Source organism: Sus scrofa, chromosome 4 (genome assembly GCF_000003025.6).
Source record: "Sus scrofa isolate TJ Tabasco breed Duroc chromosome 4, Sscrofa11.1, whole genome shotgun sequence".
Lineage (NCBI taxonomy): Eukaryota > Metazoa > Chordata > Mammalia > Artiodactyla > Suidae > Sus > Sus scrofa.
The window spans coordinates 56802558-56822453 of record NC_010446.5 but is presented as its reverse complement, the minus strand read 5'-3'; the positions used below and the strand labels follow the sequence as shown (position 1 = coordinate 56822453).

Below are 19896 nucleotides of genomic sequence, written 5' to 3'. Positions count from 1 at the left end.
GACACATGGCCATCTGCAAGCTGAGAGAGGCCTCAGCAGAAACCAGTCATTTGGATGCCCTGATCTCAGACGTTCAGCCTCTAGAATTGTGAGAAGGTAAATTTCTGTTTCTTGAATCACCGGGCCAGTGCTCCTTTGTTATAGCAGCTCCAAGAAACTAATACAACAAGTAAAACACAGCCCCTGTGTGCATGGCTTCACAGCGTTGGAGAGGAGATGGGCACATTCATAACTAACTGCACCACGAGGGAGGGCAAGTGTGAACCACGCTGACTAGCCCTAAGGTTAAACCCTGGGCACCAAGGATAGAGAAGCCATTTCCAAAGCAGAGCGGACGGTTGGGGAAAGACCTAAGGAAGAAGTTGATTACGAAGCAGGACCAGTGTGACTCACAAGGACTTCCTTGGTATCAGGTGGCAGACAGGCACCTTGTAGAGGATGGCCCAGCATAAATCACATTTCTTCTATTATATTAGGTCATTCTCTTTGTCCGCCTTAAGTATTATCTCTACCAGGCTCTATAACCAAATGATCATTCTATCCCGATTGCATTAATAAACATAAGTTCAGGAGTTCCTGCTGTGTATCAGCGGAATTGAGCCCAAGTAATATCCATGAGGATGCAGGTTCGATTCCTGGCCTCGCTCAGTGGATTAAGGATCCAGTGTTGCTGTGGCTGTGGTGTTCAGCAGCTGCAGCTCTGATTTGATCCCTAGCCTGTGAACTCCCATACACCACAAGTGCAGTCCTGAAAAGAAAAAAAAAAAAAAAACCCGCATAAGTTTATCAAGGAGCAAATGTATTACTGTTCCATTTTCTCAGGTGAGGAAGCTGAGGCCCAAAAAGGTAAAGTAACTTGTCCAAGGCCACACAGCTGGTAAGGGGTAGAACCATTGCACACCCAGCAGTCCTTCTCCTTCAGTGACCTTGTAACTGAGGTAAAATCTGATCAAGGAGCAGGGCAGGTGCAGCCCCAGGCTCTGTGAAGAGTATGTGAAGGGAAGTGGGGCCTCCTCTTTTGAGACCTGTGGGTAGAAGAGAAGAACAGGTTTCAGCAGTACCTGAGAAGGAAGGAAGAGTGGAGGGAGCTGTTTTTATTTTTGAAGAGAGGAAAGACTAGAAACTGTAGGTCAAAGGGAGATCGGGAAGATAGGAGAAAAGAGATAGTTGACCAAGAGATTTCCATAAGGAGAGTAGAAGCCTGAGATAAAGTGTAAGCCTGCTCATGGTGGGGGAGCATGAGGGCTTTGAGGACAGCCTTGGAAGGAAATAGGGACACAGTTTGCTCTGAAATGAAAGTGAAGGAGAGCTGAAAGGAAGAGATTTGAAGATGAGGATGCACCTGAAGTGATGAACCCCAGCCCTGGTCTTGTGCTCTAGCTCTCTCTCTCTCCCTCCTCCTTCCTTTTTCTTTGCTTCTCTTTTTCTTTTTTTCTTCCTTTCTTTCTTTCAAATTTCATTTATTTTTATTTTATTTATTTTTTTGCTTTTTAGGGCCACATCCGCGACATATGGAAGTTCTCAGACTAGGAGTCCAATCAGAGCTGTAGCTGCCAGCCTACTCCACAGCCACAGCAATGCCAGATTGAAGGCACATTGTCAACCTGCACCCCAGCTCACAGCAAAGCTGGATCCTTAACCCACTGAGCAATGCCAGGGATCAAACCCACATCTTCATGGATCCTGGTCAGATTCATTTCCAATGCACCACAACGGGAACCCCCAAATTTCTTTTATTATATCTAGATATATTTTTTTATGAGGAGCACAAGACAAGTGGAGGAACTGGGATGGGAGACATAAGGAGAGGTGTGAAGTTTGGGGCATTGGAGAGATGCTGAGTACAAGAAAAAGGCAGCTTGGTAGTCAACCAGCAGTCTGTCCAGGTGGCCTCTGCAGTGAAGTGCAGGGCTGGAGAGAGCAGGTGGTCAATGGATCAGGGTGGGGTCAGTATGGGGCAAGGTCAAGGGAATCAGAGAACTGAGGTGGGGAGGAGAGGACGTGTGTGATTGAGCAGGGGACACACCCTAGGGAAGTGAGGAGAGTCAGAAGAAAGTAAAGGCACAAGAAACCAGGAGAGTTCCTAGAACTAAAAATTATCCTACCCCAATATCCCCTGTCCATCACTCGCTGGGTATTTCTCCTTTATTTTCATTATACAGATATTTTAAATTGAGACTTCTATGAGTTCCCTGGTAGCTCAGTGGGTTAAGGATCCAGCATTGTCACTGCTGCATTGAGGGTTCAATACCTGGCCTGGGAAGTTCCACATGCCATGAGTGGCCAAAAAAATAAAGTTAAATAAAGATAAATAAATAAAATGGAGACGTCTAAGCAAATGTTGCCTGGACGGGATTTTGTTCTGGTGACACACTTAGGCCTCTGCTGAGAAGACAAGGTGGGTGCTGATGGCACAAAGTGCACGATTTTCCACAAATACCAGAACTTGGGCAGTGAACACAGACTCCTCAGAAGGTCACATTTATTCCAGGGATGCTGCTGTTATCCACAGCATTTTTATCTCCTCTTGGCACTTCCCTTTATTTTATTTTATTTATTTATCTTTTTGGGTTGCACTTGCAGCATATGGAGGTTTCCAGGCTAGGGGTTAAATCAGAGCTGTAGCCGCTGGCCTACACAACAGCTATAGCAATGCAGGATCCCAGCCAAGTCTGCGACCTACACCACAGCTCACAGCAACACCAGATCCTTAACCTACTGAGTGAGGCCAGGGGTCGAACCTGAATCCTCAGGATACTAGTTGGGTTCATTAACCACTAAGCCATGATGGGAACTCTGGCACTTCCCTTTATATCTCCTCCAGTTTACCATGTCATCATTCTGTCTGCATGGGTTTGACTTTGGTGGCTTTGAATTTTTTTAGAAGGAACCCCAACTTATATAAGCATTGTTTGATAAATGAGGTCATTGACCAGAATGAGTATTATATTTTTAGCTAGGAACAAAGTGATAATAAAATAATGAGACCAGGAGTTCCCACTGTGGCTCAGCAGAAATAAACCCAACTAGTATCCATGAGGACTCGGGTTTCATCCCTGGCCTCGCCCAGTGGGTTAAGGGATCTGCCTTGAGCTGCAGTGTAGGTTGCAGTCATGGCTCGGATCTAGCATTGCTGTGGCATAGGCTGGGACCTTCTACATGCTGCAGGAGCAGCCCTAAAAACTAAACTAAAATTTAAATTTAAACATTAAAATAATAATAATAACAATGAGACCAAATCTCTTGGAGGAATTGAACGAGGAACTTGAGGACAAACACTGGAGGAATTCTAATATAGCTTTGGGAGTACTCTCAAAGATCATTCTCCCAGGGTAAGCATGAGAAAGGAAAATCTTTTAAATGAATTAACTGCTGAATTTGTTTACTATCTAGTCTCCTTTCTCCAAAGTGACACCTGGCATTGACAACGTTTTGTATTGTGCTGGAAGATGCTATGTCTACAGCTAACAAGCATAATGTACAAATGCACCAGCAGTAACACACAAATGTGTGTACACAGGTAATTTGTGAATGGAAACATGATCCCAATTTAATACCTATTCTTCACGGAAAAATACACCTGACCAAGGAAAACAACTTTAAAATTACATCCTTACTATTGATTTAGAAGACAAATAAAATATTCTTTCTTGTATTTAACTCATTTTCATTCAAGATACTGTTTTACCAAGTTGCTAAAAGTGCAGGAGGGTGGGTAATAAATGCCAGAAGGTAATAAAACTAAGATAAATTTTTAAAACTATTTCTCTTCTTTAAAAAGTGCTCCTGGAGATCCTGTTATGGCTCAGAGGAAAAGAATCTGACTAGTATCATTAAGGATGTAAGTTCGATCCCTGGCCTCTCTCAGTGGGTTAAGGATCCAGCTGTGGTGTAGGCTGCAGACACAGCTCAGATCTGGTGTTGCTGTTGCTGTGGTGTAGGGCAGTGGCTACAGCTCCGATTCGACCCCTAGCCTGGGTACCTCCATATGCCAAGGGTGCGGCCCTAAAAAAAAAGGTGGGGGGCCTCCTTAGCACAGTACAAAGAGAGTCCTGGTCAAGGAGTCAGGAATTCTGACAAATCCAGGATCTTGGTCTTACCCTGTCATTTAGTCACTGTGGACTCCTTGGCAGGTCCCTCAAAGGTCCCCTTAAGCTCTGAACACATGCAATATTTCCCTACCTCTCTCTTTTCTGCACTGCAAAATCCCCCTTTCTAAGCTTTAGGGATAAATGAACACTTTATTATTTTTGTTTCTTTTTAAGGGCACACCTGTGGCATATGGAAGTTCCTGGGCTAAGGGTCAAATCTGAGCTGCTGCTGCCGGCCTACGCCACGGCCACGACAGCACTGGATCCGAGCTGCATCTGTGACCTATGCCACAGCTTGAGGCAATGCTGGATCCTTAACCCACTGAGTGAGGCCAGGGATCGAACCCACATCCTCACGGACATTATGTCAGGTTCTTAACCCAATGAGCCACAATGGGAACTCCTCAATGAGCATTTTAAACCCTTAATTACGCGAATGTGTGTCATTTTTTTCCAACAAAAATACCTTAAAAGTGCATATACATTAGCTATCCTTCACGTTTTAAATCATAAGAAAACATAAATTGGTTCACTAATTTATGAAATAAATTCCCCTCCTAGTTATTTTGTCTATTTGTTCAATTCAAAATCAGAACAGTATAATCATTCTGTATTTTCGGTGTTCGTATAACATTAGTACCTCATAAATATGAATCATGCTATTAACTGTATTGTGATGTTATCTAATTACTGTCATTTATATACCACACAACTCTTAAATTATCAAATGATTGAAAGAAATATTGGAACGTACACTATACATTTCCATCTGCAGAGTATAGCATATTATAACCTGAATTTGACTTTTTTTTTTTTTTTGTCTTTTTGCCTTTTCTAGGGCCACTTCCAAGGCATATGGAGGTTCCCAGGCTAGGGGTCTAATCAGAGCTGTAGCCTCCGGCCTATGCCAGAGCCACAGCAACGCAGGATCCAAGCTGTGTCTGCAACCTACACCACAGCTCACGACAATGCCGGATTCTTAACCCACTGAGCAAGGCCAGGGATTGAACCCGCAACCTCATGGTTCCTAGTTGGATTTGGTAACCACTGCACCACGACTGGAACTCCCTGAATTTCACCTTTAAATATATGGAAGAGAGACTTTTTATTAAGTATACAGGAAATCGTTTCCACCTGGAGCAAGCCAACAAAATTCAGGAGAAACTCATAACTAACTCCATGCAATAGAAAGAAGATTATGATTTTTTTTCCCTTCTCTTTAGGGATCTTTGCTTCTCCTCTTTTAAATTTTATTGGAGTATAGTTGACTTACCATATTGTGTTATTTAAGAATGAAGAAATTTTTTTTAACATTTTAAAATGTAAAGTCTTTTTTCACATTAACCTAGATTACATTTTTTCTGTAAAAATAAGGGTAAACAATGGTGATAAAATTTAATTTAAATATGCAAAAGGAAAAAGATCATGAAATGGAGATTTTTAAATGTTTATAATATATTTGAGACACTAAATGATATTAATCTTTGAGAAAAGCAATAAAAATGCATGGTTTTGCTAAGTAGCTTTTAATACTTGGATTCTAAGGAGGGTTGGCTGTGACAATATTCATCCAGTATGTAAAGCTCTGTAACATTCATCCCATAAAATACCACACTTCCTGGTAGGGGCAAAGCTATTCTAAAAATATGCTTGCTGTAGACATATCATGGAAACTGTCTTTTAGGAAATGCTATCCAGCTTTAACCATAGTAGTTTCTACTGGAGGCACAAAGGCATTATTTTCTTCTTTGACAATTATTCATTCTAAACCAAGAAGCCATTTGGGAATAGAAAAAAAAAAAACCAAGAATGTTTATTGTTCTATTGTTCTATTCTGATGGACAAGCATCAGTAAGGAAAATAGCGTTTATACCATACTCATTTCTTAATACCTTTTGGGTGGATTCTCTGGATGGTCTGATTTCCCAATATTTTCCCCAGATAAGTGCCTGTGTGCCAGGCATGCTGATCTGTCTACAGTAGTACTTCTCAAAGGATGACTTCTTGGACCAGGAGCACCGGCATCACCAGGGAACCTGCTAGAAATGCAACCCTTCGTACATTATACCAGATCTACGAAGTCAGCAGCTTAGGTGTGGAGCTCAGGGACCTGTATTTGAACATGTCTTCTGGATGATTTGATGCAGGCTGAGGGTTGAGAACCAGTGGTCTCCAACACCTGGTCGGCCTGAACCTCACTCTTGTTCATTTTTCCTTCCTATTAATGCCCTCCCTTCAGCTCTGAGCATCTAACTATATCCCACTCCTCCTCAAGATGGGCCCAGCTATTTCTTTGAACTTTGACAACACCCTTATTTGAAATAGCATGAATCATTTACATACCCCAATTAAAGAATACCTATATCTGAAGTCATCCACCCCTACCATATCTTAACATTGTCCTCTAAATTATTTCTTACTTGTGTTTTCTTTTATTTCTTTAACTGAATAGAAACTTGCCTTTTTTCTCTTTTTTTTAATCACTCAATGAATTTTATTACTTTGATAGTGGTACAATGACCATCGTGACCCGATTTTAAGGGTTTTTTTTTTTTTTTTTTTTTTTTTTGGTCTTTTTAGGGCCGCACCCAAGGCATACGAAGGTACCCAGGCTAGGGGTCTAATCAGAGCTACAGCTGCCCACCTACACAACAGCCACAGCCACAGCAGATCCAAGCCATCTCTGCAACCTACACCACAGCTCATGACAACACCAGATCTTTAAACCACTGCGAGAAGCCAGGGATCAAACCCGCAACCTCATGGTTCCTAGCCAGATTCATTTCCACTGCACCATTACGGGAACTCCAGATTTTTAGTTTTTTTAATTGAAGGTTTTTTTGTTTGTTTTGTTTTGTTTCTTGGTATGGCCACACCCACAGCATGTGGAAGTCCTTACGCCACAGCCACAGCAACACCAGATCTGAGCCACATCTATGACCTATGCCACACTTGCAGCAACAACAGATCCTTAACCCACTGAGCAAGGCCAGGGATCAAACTCTCATTCTTACAGAGACTGTGTCAGCTCCTTAATTCACTAAGTCACAACGGGAACTTCTTGTTTTGTTTGGGTTTTGTTTTTTTTGTTTTTTTTTTTTTTTTTTGTCTTTTTAGGGCCCCACCTGTGGCATATGGAGGTTCCCAGGTTAGGGGTCAAATTGGCGCTGTAGCCACTGGCCTACAACATAGCCACAGCAACACCAGATCTGAGCCGCCTCTGCAACCTACACCACAGCTCACGGCAACGCTGAATTCTTAACCCACTGAGCGAGGCCAGGGATCAAACCCACAACCTCATGGATGCTAGTCAGATTCACTTCCGCTGAGCCACAAAAGGAACTCCTGTGTTTTTATTTTTTTAATTGAAGTTGCTTTACAATGTTGTATTAATTTCTGGTGTACAGCAAAATGCTTCAGTTATACACATATATTCTTTTTCATATTCTTTTCCATTATGATTTATTTCAAGATATTGAATATAGTTCCTATACAATATAATAGGACCTTGCTTATCCATTTTATAACAAAAAGTTGCATCTGCTTGTCCCAAACTCCCAGTTCTTCCCTCCCCCTCCCCTTGGCAACCACGAGTCTGTTCTCTATGTCTGAGAGTCTGTGAAACCTGCCTCTTGAAGGTAGGAACTATGCCTTATACAGTCGGCCCTCCATATCCAAGGGGTTAGTGTTGTGGTGGGGCAGGGGGATGTTGCATCCAAGGATTGAACCAACTTCGGATACAGGGGAGGGCCAACAGTATTCATGGTCCTTTGCCATTTTATATAAGGGGCTTGAGCATCCATGGATTTGAGAATCCACAGGGGCTCCGGGAACCAATCGCCAGGGATATCCAGGGCAACTACATACACTTTTACTTCCCACAGCATCTTTCAGGGTTTAAGCTTTTGTTCCTTCTCTTAATGTGTCCTTTTCTTCTTCCCACCAACTTCCAACTATTCAAATTCTACCTTTTTTTTTTTTTTTTTTTTTTTTTTTTTGTCTTTTTAGACCACACCCCCCAGGCTAGGGGTTGAATCAGAGCTGTACCTGATGGCCTACGCCACAGCCACAACAACACAGGATCAAGCCAAGCCTTCAACCTACACCAGAGCTCACAGAAACGCCAGATCCTTAATCTACTGATCAAAGCCAGGAATCAAACCTGCGTCCTCATGGATGCTAGTCAGATTCATTTCCACTGAGCCACAACGGAAACTCCTGAGCCGTGATGGAAACTCCCAAATTCTACCTATTTTTCAAAGTTCAGCCCAAATCACATTTTCTATGATTTGGCTTTGTCTCTATAGAGATGTATTCTTCTTCCTTGAAAAAAATCAGAACTTTCTATCTTTTTAGCTTTCCCCTACATATTACAGTCATTTGTTCCTTCCTTCCCTCTCTCATCACTGAAGGTGGAGATAATTGTTCTAAACCATACTTTAAAATACAAGGGGTAGGGGAGGAATAATTTAGCATGCTTCAGAGTATGCATGTATAATTAATTTATTTTCCCTTAATATTGAATGAACTCTGATTTTTGGTAATCTGACTATTTACATTGCAAGTAACTCTCACATTTCAGAGAGACACAGCATTTCTCCTAGGCGCATTGCAGGTCTGGGACAGGGTCTATGTGCTGGAGACAATTGCTGCCATTTGTGTGGTCTAATAAGAGGTCTCAGAAGATTAGATGCTAAGTAATGGGAATCTGCAGGAAATCGAGCCATAAGGAAACCAGGGCGACTTGCAGTCACATGGGTGAGGAACAAAAGAGCCTCACCCCCAGGGAAGGACCAGTAGCAGAAGGCTTAATTGTTACCATGTCGATGGTGTGAACCCACTGTGCCGCTGCCTGAGCTAATGGGAACCCGATGCAGCCAGCTTCCTGAGCTCACCAGTCCCAACTTCAAACACGACCGTTCATCCTGTGGGCTTGGAGTCCCAGGTTTATTTCCTCTCCAACAACCCCCCCACCCCGCCCCCCTCTGCTAAAATGGGACCCTGGCAAGGCTCTGGACCCAAGTCTCCTGTTTTCCTTATTTGTTTGTTTGTTTCTTTTGCTTTTTAGGGCCACACCCGTGCCACCTGGAAGTTCCAAGGTAAGGGGTTGAATCAGAGCTACAGCTGCCTGCCTACATCACAGCCACAGCAACACCGGATCCCAGCAGCATCTGGGACCTGCATCACAGGTCAGGGCAACACCGGATCTTTAACCCACTGAGCAAGGCCAGGAATCGAAACCTCATCCTCATGGATACTAGTCAGATTCCTTTCTGCTGTCCTAGAGTGGGAACTCCCATTTTCCCCATTTAACACTCAATTCTAACTCCCCAACCCCCCACTTTGAAAGTCTTCAGGGACTTAATCTCAGCAGCTCCCCAAGAGCTTTCTGCTCTCTATGCGTACAGACCCAGGAGTGAGAGAAAGCTCACGGGTCATTGACCAACAAATCCCACTGGGCCAACTGGGAGCGCAAATGATAGCGGCAACATCAGGCGCTGAGGATTTATCACTGTAGGACGTGCACAACGCCTGGACAGAGAGTTCCTGAGGGAAGCCTGAGACCTTCCACGTCTGGTTCTCCTGCTTTCTACCTACATCTAATCACTTCTGTTTTGCCACCGGCCCTTAACAGGAAAACACCTAAGTGGCAGGCAAGGAATCCATCCTGTTTATGTGACTAGAAAAGTGTTTACAGCCCCTGGTGTTTGGGGTCAGCCCCCAGCCCCCAGGCAGTGCGGGTCTCCTGTGGGCCAGGGCGCGGGAGGGGGGGTGGGGGGGTGTCATTACTGGAACATCAAGCTTTCTGCGCTCTTTCTTTTTTCTGACTTCAATTCCCACAGGCAGCCTTGGTGCTTTACCCTTGCTGAGATTTCCAACGTCGCCCTGCCCCCCACCCCCGTTTTTTATAACGCTTATCGACATGTAAACTCCACACCAGCGTGAAAAGGTAGGTGTTTAAGATCGACTGCAACAGCTGGGATAAACTGCCTCTCAAAAGGCTGTCTTCGTGAAATGCATCTCTGTATATTTGGGGCATTTGTAAGCAGAAGGGGAATGAAACTTGAGACGATGGTGTGATAACCAGACTATATCCTGTCAAGAGAGAGAGTGTTTCTCTAATAACACAAAGATGAGCTTCGAGATGGCCTACCAGATAGCTGTCTTCCGCCCATCACGTCCCATCATAAATCTTCCCTCTGACTCGAGTTTTCTGCAGATTGTTGAGGCTAAAGCTCATTTCCCTGGAGAGACGGGACTAAGGAAAGATCTGGAGCTCCTCCAGTTAAAAAAAAGTCACTGTTCTGCTTAATCAACATTTTGTTCCATCAGAATCAATATCCTGCAGAGGTAGTTTTCATTGTTCTCAAGTCCTTTTGCAGGTGACAGAGCAAAGATACGGTTCCCGATAAAGACTTGCTGAAAAGGAAAAGAAAATAGCTCTCAAAATAGAACAACAACAACAACCTCTCCTTTTACAAATAAGCCTCCTTTTGTGAGCTAGTCTGCCTGGTTTTGCATTCTCAAGAAACATCAGCAACCTGACAGTGAAATAATACCTCTCTTCCCTGGAGTTATCTATTATTTTCCAACAGGACTCAGTCATTTACTAAGCATCTAATAAGTCATTGGTTCTCTCTGAACTGTAGTTTGTTTGTTTCTTTCCTTTTTTTTTTTTTTTTTTTTTGTCTTTTTTGTCTTTTTGTCTGTTGTTGTTGTTGTTGCTGTTGTTGCTATTTCTTGGGCCGCTCCCACGGCATATGGAGGTTCCCAGGCTAGGGGTTGAATCGGAGCTGTAGCCACCGGCCTACGCCAGAGCCACAGCAACGCGGGATCCGAGCCGCGTCTGCAACCTACACCACAGCTCACGGCAACGCTGGATCGTTAACCCACTGAGCAAGGGCAGGGACCGAACCCGCAACCTCATGGTTCCTAGTCGGATTCGTTAACCACTGCGCCACGACGGGAACTCCCTCTTTCCTTTTTTTAATTTTTTTTATTTTGCTTTTTATCTTTAGGGCCACACCCAAGGTATATGGAAGTTTCCAGGCTCAGGGTCTAATCAAAGTTGCAGCTACACCACAGCCACAGCAACGCAGAATCCGAGCCACATCTGTGACCTATACTACAGCTTCAGGCAACACCAGATCCTTAACCCACTGAGTGAGGCCAGGGATCAATCCCACATCCTCATGGATACTGCACCACAACGGGAACTCCCTGAACCTTAGTTTCTTTATCTTTGATAATACTCCCTACCCTGCAGGTTGTAGATGAAGTAGCGTGTTTGAAATTACCTAACCCCTGATGGATACTCAATAATAACCTCCCTACTTCAATCGATTTATCCACAGAATATATCGGCAGTGGATGTGTTTTAGAACCTGAACTGGGTTCAGAGTTCCTGTAGTGGTGCAGAGGAAACGAATCCGACTAAGAACCATGAGCTCGTGGGTTGGATCCCTGGCCTCTCTCAGTGGGTTAAGGATCTGGAGTTGCTGTGAGAGGTGTGTGGTGTATGTCGCAGACTCGGCTTGGATCTGGCATTGCTGTGGCTATGGCGTAGGCTGGCAGCTACAGCTCAGATTTGTCCCCTAGCCTGGGAACCTCCATATGCCGTGGGTGCAACCCTAAAAGGACAAGAGACAAAAACAAAAACAAAAAAGCATCTGAACTGGGTTCGAGTTTTGACTACTCTATTTTTCATGAGGTGGCCTAAGACAAATCCCTTTAGCTGGTATCTTGCCTGAGTGTCGGTCTCCTCATTTATGAAAACAGAATATTGATACCACTCCCCATTTCCAAAAGGGCTTATGAGAGCCAAATGAACAAATATAAATCTTGTAAGAGAAATGTGTGTATTTGTAAACTGTGAAGTACATTAAATTGTGTTAGTTATAATCATTTATGTTCTTCATAATTGGATAAAATGCATCGAATACTATTGAAATCACAAATATACTTAAGAAATCAAAGAAAAATATTTATTTCATCTAAAACAATTACTGTCATCTTGTTCTAGTTTTGATATTTTTTTTTAATTTGGCTCTTTTTGATGAAGGCTTTTCTAGAGAAACTATGACAACTTAACTATTCAAAACATGTATTTTCTGTGCTACAAGGAAGAAACCCAGAAAATCAAGGTCTCTAGAAGTTCAAAATACATGGATACTCAATTTCTAAAACTCCATGTGAGTAGAAGATTATTTGTCCAAGGCACTCCTCTTGCTCTGTTTGGGCTTCCTTAGCTTCCTGAGAGGGTGATGGCGCTTAGGATCCAGCGTAGGTGGAACAGCTGGAGATCCTCCTCGCCTCCTGGTGTCACAGATTATCAGTGTTGACGGACAGAGTCCATAAGGCCTTGCCTGCCTTGATGACCAGACAGAAAGCACACTTCTCTATTTCTCCTATGCAAAGGAAAGATCCACTTCATTTAAGACACTGAAATATAGAGGAAGCAATCAATGCATTCATGTCACTGGACAAATTCCATCCCTGGGCCTTGGTATAACCTAATTGTATTACTTACCCAATTCTTAGGAGCCCCCAAGTCTAATGCAGTTAACCTTTGATGATTATCAAAAGAAACAGCATAGATTCTATGAAAATCATAGGCACACAGGACCCTCATTTTGATTTATTTAACTGGAAGAGGAGTAGGATACTTGAATAGTCGGCAAATTGAAGAATACACATATTAAATAAATAAAATACAATAATAAAAGTGGAACACAAACACACACACCACAATCCATTGAATAATAATTCTGGAAGAAGCTCATCTCTGTAAATTTTGTCTTGGGGTTGACTACTCCACAGATTTCCAACTGTGTATATGCTACGTGACAAGATTTTAGTGGAATGAATTGCTTTTGTTAAATTAATTTACATGTCAAGTGAGAAAGTAAACATAACCCTGAAGAAGTCTGAATTCACTTTTTCCTAATAAGATTAATAGGTAAAAATTAATGAGTTCATTGTTTATTTCATAAGTCATTAGTGTGTATTTACCGGGTACCAGGTGCCATGTCTGGTACTGAATATGCATTGATGAATCAAACAGGTATAGTTCCTACCCTTAGAGTTGAAATTCTGATATTAAAACAGCATAAGCAACTTTACTCCCTTTGGTTTAGGGAAGGAAAAATGGGTATAAGAAAACTATCCACACTTGTGGTAAGTTCTACTCTAACCTGAACCAACAGGTAGGAAAGAGGCTCCCTGGTCACTTGTCAAGGCAAACTTGAGGCCATCAGATCAACACCTTGGCACAGCCATTAAGACCATGAGCTTTGGTGTCAAATTTTCTAGGGTGAATCCTGGCTTCTCTGTAGCTGTGTGCTCTTGGGCAAGACACTTGATCTCCCTGTGAATCTGTAAAATAGAAGACCTATTAATACCCACCTCATGTGGCCGTTGTAATGATGAACTAAAGTCAACAAAGAAAGCTGTTAGAAAAACACCTAGAAAATAGCAGATGCAATGAATGTTAGCAAATCTTATTCATATCTGATCTCATCTCCCATCACATCATGGCTCCATACACGGCCAAGCAGGATTATATCCATTCTCAACATCTGCTACAATTTCTCTTGCCTGTCTTCCCCCCATCCCCTCCATACCTTCCCACATAGTGTTCCATCAGCCTGGAGAGATTTACCATCTCTTGTTCCCGGCAAACTTCTCTTGCGCTCATCAAAGATCAGCTCAAGCTCTCTTTTTCTGGGAAAATCTCCTTACCCCTGACTACCTGTGGTTGGGTGCTCCTCTGCCCTGCTCAACTAAAAACTGTGCATAACTCTAAACCCATAATGCATCTTGGACTCAGAGTGCTTACCCATGGGTTCCATCCTACCAGATGGGGGCCTCTATGAGGCTACAGGAGAGGCTCAGTCAATGTTAAATGAGCAAATGAGTTAGTGAATAAGTAGGGAAGGGAAGAATAAGGGAGGAAAGAGGAAGGAAGCATGGACCAATCCTTGGAACAACATCACTGGGATACGTACTATAACCTGTGGAGCAGGCAGTGAGATAAACTTGAAGAGCTCTGAGCCTGATGATTATTGCTGTTACCAAGTCTGAACGCATATTGCTCACAGCACAACAGGGCAGTAAACTGAGAGACAAGTTGTTGGGACAAGGAATAGTGACTTTATCCAGAAAGCCAGCAGACCGAGAAGAGGTGGACTCATGTCCCAAAGAACCATATTGCCTGAATTAGGATCAGACATCTTTTATACTAAAAGGGGAGGAAATAAAGTCAAACATTTCCTTGGTCCAATTAGCCTCTGAAGGGGATGTGTCAATTTCCTCATTCCTGCAGTCATTCGAAGGTGGCCCTGGTCAGAATGTTTCCTGTGAGCTAAACAAAGGTATTTCCCCTTAACAGTCATACCTGGGAGGCAGGGCTCCTAGAGATGAGCCATTATGTATAATTTAAGTTTAATAGGCAACATCCCTTTAGAGATATACATATAATGGAATACAAAGTTTCTTCCCTATTACATTGCCTTCTCCAGGCTCTACCAGTTTCAGCTATTAGGCTAAAGATATAGGGGCAAGCAGATATTAAACTGAAAATAAGGAGCAGCTAACTTTTCATATAACTTTAATTTCTATGAACTCTGACCACACCAGATCTGAAAGGAGTCTTAAGATAGCATCTGTACCAACCCTCTGTCTCTAAGTACATAAATCCTTGTATTTCACAAGAAAGATGGTTATCCATAGCTTTAAGTCTATATTCCAGTCTAAGAAGGGCATGATTTTCCCTTCATAGCACTTGCTATAAGAAACTTCTCAACAGAAATGATCTTTTCTTAAGCAGCAATTCAAGTGCATGATTCCTGTCCTCAAAACTGGTTCATTTTTTCAAGTTCTGTTTCACCAACAGCACTATATTTTGACTAGTTATTTTCACTCCCAATTTAAAAAGGAAATGTTAACTCCCCTACACCAAAGACCCCAGGTACATTGACATTTACCAAGCACATATGCATGCTGAGAAAGAGGAGAAGGTAGAGACTATGTTTGGCTATCAAATAGACCTGAGAGCTATAATGAAAAAAAAAATCAGAGTACTTGTTCATTGAGATCTCTATAAAGGGTAAGTATTATTTTCATTGGTGTTGAAGTGTCAACTAGCAAGAGCTTTTCATTTCCCCAGTCTGAATAGAAACAATTAAACATTAGAAAAACAAAATATAGCTTTTCAAGTTTTTTCCACATCCTCTTCTTAATTTCTCTCTCATTGTTTTTAGTATTCTGCATACAAAGTCACCTTGCAGGCAAAATGAGATATGTCTATACCTTCATGTATTGTGTCCAAGGTGATCTGCTTCCATTTTAAGGGGTAAGACTATTTTTTTTTCTTTTTAGGGCCACACCCAAGGCATATGGAGGTTCCCAGGCTAGGGGTCCAATTGGAGGTACAGCCACTAGCCTACGCCACAGCCACAGCAACATGGGATCCAAGCCGCATCTGCAACCTATACCACAGCTCACCACAATGCTGGATCCTTAACCCACTGCCCAGGGATCGAACCCAAAATCTCATGGTTCCTAGTTGGATTAATTCCCACTGTACCACGATGGGAACTCCAAAGGGGTAAGACTTTCTGATTGCTCTCTGCAAAATAGGTTCATCCTTGTACTTGCTCATTCATTCAATAATTATTTATTGGCCTATGGCAGATATTCCACAGGGCAAATGGAGTAAAATAGTGAGCACAATCTACCCTCTGCCCTGGGAAAGTTTTGTGATTTTCCAGTAAGAGATAAGTTGCATATATAGACTTTTAACTTTAATTGATGAATGTATTTTGAAAATATTCAGAGTTCCCATTGTGGCTTAGTGGGTTAAGGAACCAACATAGCATCTGTGAGGATTCAGGTTTGATCCCTGGCCTCGCTCAGTGGGTTAAGGTTCTGGCATTGCCATGAGTCGTGGTGTAGGTCTCAGATGTGGCTCAGATTCAGTGTTGATGTGCCTCTGCCGTAGGCCTGCAGCTACAGCTCTGATTCAACCCCTGGCCCAGGGACTTCCATATGCTGGCCATTGAAAAAAAAAAAAAAGGAAAAGAAAGAAAATATTCCAGAAGAATTTGAAAACTATGTAAAATTTCATTTGTTTTGTTTATTTTTTTTTTGAGTCAATATTATCAAAATGACTATACTACCCAAGGCAATCTACAAATTCAATGCAATCCCTATCAAATTACCAAGGACATTTTTCCCAGAACTTCAACAAAATATTTTAAAATTTGTTTGGAAGCATAAAAGACCCAGAATAGCCAAAGATAGCCTGCAAAAGAAAAATGTAGCTGGAGGAATCAGGCTCCCGGACTTCAGACTATATTTCAAAGCAACAGTCATCAAAACCATATGGTACTGGCACAAAGAAGACAGAAATATAGATCAGTGGAACAGGATAGAAAGCCCAGAATTAAACCCACGCAACTACAGTCAATTAATCTATGACAAAGGAGGCAAGAATATACAATGGAGAAAAGACAGCTTGTTCAATAAGTGGTGCTGGGAAAACTGGACAGCCACAAGGAAAAGAATGAAATTAGAACACTCCCTAACACCATACACCAAAATAAACTCAAAGTGGATTAAAGACCTAGATATAAGACCAGACACTATAAAACCCTTAGGGGAAAACATAGGCCAAACACTCTCCAACATAAATGATGGCAACATCTTCTCAGATCCACCTCTTAGAATAATGACAGTAAAACCAAAAATAAACAAATGGGACCTAATTAAACTTAAAATTTTATGCACAGCAAAGGAAACCCTAAACAAAATGAAAAGACAACCCACAGAATGGGAGAAAATCTTTGCAAATGAATCAACTGACAAGGGATTAATCTCCAAAATTTATAAACACCTCCTACCGTTCAATACAAAAAAAAAAAAAAAAAAAAAAAAAAAAAAAAAAACAACCCCATCAAAAAAACAACCCCATCAAAAAAATGGGCAGAAGGTCTAAACAGAAAATTCTCCAAAGAAGACATACAGATGGCCAAAGAACACATGAAAAGATGTTCAACATCACTCATTCTTAGAGAAATGCAAATCAATACCACTATGAGGTAGCACCTTACACCAGCCAGAATGGCCATCACCAAAAAGTCTACAAACAATAAGGCTGGAGAGGGTGTGGAGAAAAAGGAACCCTAGTACACTGTTGGTGGGATTGTAAATTGGTAAAAACCACTGTGGAAAACAGTATGGAGTTTCCTCAGAAGACTAAAAATAGAATTACCATTTGATCCAGCAATCCCACTCCTGGGCATCTATCCAGAGAAAACCATGACTCAAAAAGATACATGTACTCCAATGTTTACTGCAGCACTATTTGCAATAGCCAAGACATGGAAACAACCTAAATGTCCATGGACAGAGGAGTGGATCAAGAAGAGGTGGTACATATACACAATGGACTATTACTCAGCCATTAAAAGCAATGAAATAACGGCTAAAAGCAACATCGATAGACCTGGGGATTATCATGCTAAGTGAAGTCAGTCATACAATGAGACACCAACATCAAATGTTATCACTTACATGTGGAATCTGAAAAAAGGACACAATGAACTTCTTTGCAGAACAGGTACTAACTCACAGACTTTGAAAAACTTATCACCTCCAAAGGAGATAATTTGGGGAGTGGGGGATGCGCTGGGGTTGTGGGATGGAAATCCTATAAAATTGGATTGTGATGATCATTGTACAACTATAAATGTAATAAATTCACTGAGTAATAAAAAAATAAAAAAATAAAAAAACAAAAACAAAACAAAAAAATTGAATAGAAAATTTCTTTGAAAGGAGTTTTTACTCCATAAGGTGGTAATATTATTTGTGGTTATATAATATTCCATCTATTGATAAGGCAATTTTTTTCTAGTATACCGCATACTCTAATACTAAAGTCAGACAAAAACAGAACTGCTAGTTCAGAGAATAGCAAACTTCTGAGTATTATTATTTGTTATTAATTTTTTTTTATTTTGAATTACTAGTTAGTTTTTTTATGGCAAATCCATAGCACAAAATGCTAAATATTTTCTTGGCATGAAAACATATTGAAAAAGATTTTCTAATTTATTTCTGAGTGATCATTAAAATCTTTTCCTTCTACTTGCTGAGGACTAAATATATTTAATCACTTTCTTTGCTTTGTATTTGAGACATCCCCTTTTCCATTGTAAAACCTTTTGATCACCTTTACTTTCCTGGAAAGATTTCAGCATAATTAAACATTTTGTGATGGTGATTTAAAAAAAAAAAGCATTGTACAACTGTAAATGTAATAAATTCACTAAATAATAAAAAAATAAATTTTTATTGAAACAGAGTTGATTTACAGTACTGTGTTAGTTTCAGGTGTGCCGCAAGGTGACTCAGTTCTACCTATGTATTTATCTCTCTTTTTTTTTTCAGATTCTTTTCCATTGTAAGTTATTACAAGATACTGAGGATAGTTCCTTGTGCTATACAGTCAGTCCTTATTGGTTATCTGTTTTATGTGCAGTAGTGTATATATTTTAGTTCCCATGGCATAGTATCTGGGAAATAGTAGCCCCTCAGTAAAAATCTATTTTTTTCCTTGATTTCTGAAAACCAAGATGTATGTAAGATGAATTTGGGGTCTTGACATTTCTGGCCAAGCTTCAGATCCTACTTTGCTGAAAGCTACCGAGTGGAGACGGTAAGAACCTGGTCTTTAGAGATCACCTCATCTGGCTTTCAATTTGGTCCTCTCCGCCACTCGGTAGAGAAGTAATGGCAAAGAAGTGGTTTAAGCCTTAGGTCCCTTACTTGAAAAATGGGAGAAACAGTTCCACACAGAGTTGTCATAATCTTACTAAAAATAAAGTATGCAAAGTTTTGTTCAGAGGTATCTGGCATCAAGAGTAGCTACTCTTTGGAGTTTCTGCTGTGGTGTGGTGGGTTAAGAACCTGATTGCAGCTGCTTAGGTCACTGCAGAGGTGCCAGTTCAATCCCCAGCCCCGTGCAGTGAGTTAAAGTCTCTGTCATGGCTACAGTTGCTGCATAGTTTGCAGCTATGGCTTGGATTCAAATCCTGTCTCATGGCCATTGATTAAAAAAAAAAAAAAAAAAAAAAAAAAGTAGCTACCATTTAGTGTAAATTATTACCATCCCCAATTTGTCTGCTTTCAGAGATCAGCTTATTTATAAAAATTGGAGGGAGTTCTCATCGTGGCGCAGTGGTTAACGAATCCGACTAGGAACCATGAGGTTGCGGGTTCGGTCCCTGCCCTTGCTCAGTGGGTTGGGGGTCCTGTGTTGCCGTGAGCTGTGGTGTAGGTCGCAGACGCAGCTCGGATCCCGCGTTGCTGTGGCTCTAGCGTAGGCCAGTGGCTACAGCTCCGATTCGTCCCCTAGCCTGGGAACCTCCATATGCCATAGGAGCGGCCCAAAGAAATAGCAAAAAGACAAAAAAAAAAAAAAATTGGATTTTCTTAGGAGTTCCCATTGTGGCACAGTGGAAACAAATCCAACTAGTATCCATGAGGATGTGGGTTTGATCCCTGGCCTTGCTCATTAGGTCAGGGATCTGGCATTGCCCTGAGCTGTGGTGTAGGTCACAGACTCAGCTCTGATCCTGCATTGCTTTGGCTGTGGTGTAGGCCAGCAGCTGTAGCTCCAATTCGACCCTTACCCTGGGAACTTCTATATGCACTGGTGCGGCTCTAAAAAAAAAAAAATAATAATAATAATAATAATAATAATAAAAAGATTTTCTTGAGGCTAAACATGCCTATAATT

At 41.6% G+C, this 19896-nt stretch overlaps 1 long non-coding RNA gene across 3 annotated transcripts in view; it reads right to left on the bottom strand.

Annotated features, from left to right (window-relative positions):
• Positions 1-19896, bottom strand: part of LOC106510039 — a 108534-nt gene that overhangs the window by 14095 nt on the left and 74543 nt on the right. The window contains exons 5-6 of one of the 3 annotated variants that reach the window (XR_002343239.1): positions 13497-13555; positions 10246-10511 (exon numbers count right to left, since the gene is read on the bottom strand). This is a non-coding gene — a long non-coding RNA (uncharacterized LOC106510039). Of the gene's footprint in view, positions 1-8265; positions 10512-11690; positions 12500-13496; positions 13556-19896 lie in introns of those variants that run through there. The other 2 variants (XR_002343238.1, XR_002343240.1) reach the window with 2 other exon arrangements.